This window comes from Mastomys coucha, unplaced genomic scaffold, assembly GCF_008632895.1.
Source record: "Mastomys coucha isolate ucsf_1 unplaced genomic scaffold, UCSF_Mcou_1 pScaffold5, whole genome shotgun sequence".
NCBI classification, from domain to species: domain Eukaryota; kingdom Metazoa; phylum Chordata; class Mammalia; order Rodentia; family Muridae; genus Mastomys; species Mastomys coucha.
This window is the reverse complement of record NW_022196911.1, coordinates 68,126,809-68,128,461: the sequence shown is the minus strand read 5'-3', so window position 1 is coordinate 68,128,461 and position 1,653 is coordinate 68,126,809. Positions and strand designations below refer to the sequence as shown.

The 1,653-nt window shown below is 42.7% G+C and overlaps 1 protein-coding gene across 1 annotated transcript in view; it reads right to left on the bottom strand.

Moving 5' to 3' along the window:
• Ankfy1 (ankyrin repeat and FYVE domain containing 1) overlaps nt 1-1,653 on the bottom strand; it is a 75,232-nt gene that overhangs the window by 58,919 nt on the left and 14,660 nt on the right. The gene's annotated exons all lie outside the window — the stretch shown is intronic.

Here is a 1,653-nt window from a genome sequence, read left to right as displayed (position 1 = left end):
AATCAAACTCAGGAAGTGCACCATGGAAGGAGGAAGACAAACAGAAATCAATGGACGACCATGCCACTCACAGACCTGTTCTCCAGTGCATGGCATATTCAGGCCATAGACAGGCTGGATAGAGGATGTCCCTCAAGGATCTGTCAGCCACATGACCAGCTGGAGTCACCACAATGTGCATGTATGTGGTGATGGTAAGGCAGGTTCCCATGAACCCCAGATATGGCTGATGTCATTTTCCAACAAGCTTGTTAAAAGGTGGAACATACGCCTACACAAAGACCTGTACCTGAACATTCAATGAAGTTTTATTCGCAAAAAATGCAAACACCCCACTATCCAGCTAGAAAATAGTTACAACTGTTAGAAATGCACACAGTGGAATAGAACTTGTTAATAAAAAGGAATAATGCAATAGCACTGCTACACCTCAGCAGCACTGTGTTACGTGAAAGAACCACCAGACACACTGCATACTGCATGGTTCCACAGAAAGCACACGAGTGGACAAAGGGGAAGGACACAAAGGGACTCCGCATGCATGGAATGATTTCAAAGAAACTCAAGGTAACATTGCTAGGGTAGGAAATCTCCCATCATGATGACGACAGAGGTGACATGACTAACAGCTAAATAAAACAATAAACTTTGTTTAATCATCTATCCCTCAATAAAGCTAAAACCATCAACATCTTCCTAACCAGTTACCCTTCTTAAGTCTTTCTATTTCCTACCTTTTTTTTTTTTTTTTTTTTTTTTTTTTTTTTGGTTTTTTGAGACAGGGTTTCTCTGTGTAGCCCTGGCCGTCCTGGACTCACTCTGTAGACCAGGCTGGCCTCAAACTCAGAAATCCGCCTGCCTCTGCCTCCCAAGTGCTGGGATTAAAGGCGTGTACCACCACTGCCCGGCTCTATTTCCTACTTTATCCTATACATATTATATTGTTGATATTTCCAAAACACAGTTTAACCAACTAATACTACCCTAGTTGTTCCTCACTGTCAATAAAGCATCGTTTCCAGGCTAGCATAATGGCTCTGTGGGGTGGGTAAAAGCACTTTCTATGCAAGCCTGTCAACCTGAGTTAGACAAGTTCCAGAGCTCACAAGTGGAAAGACCCAACTCCTGCAAACTGGCTTCTGAATTCTACAGCATGCACTCACCCACCCACCAAACTGATTTGTAAATACTAATTTCCTAATTTGGTGTTTTGGTTCCCTCAGTACATTTTGGTGCAGGAACTGTCTTATTTGTCTTCTCTATAGTTCTAGGACCTATAGCATGGTCCTCAAACACTGAGACAGTACAGAGGTACTTTAGAAATCTTACAACTAAACAAGTAAAACTATATGACACTCTGGAGATGGGCATCCTAACCCTGGGACCTGTGAGTGCTATACCCATCTACCACCACACAATGAAGAGTTTCTACAGACGTGAAGTGGACTGAGGCTACAGCTCTGAGGCAGATCACAGACACTTTACCAAAGAAGCAAAGGGGCAGTCTCTAAGAGTTGCCATGAAATTTGGCTGGATCTTCCTGTCTTTCTGAGTCCTGAGCCACAACAAAGCAACTTGTTTGGTTTTTTGTTTTTGTTTTTGTTTTTGTTTTTTTGGTTTTTTCGAGACAGGGTTTCTCTGTGTAGCCCTGGC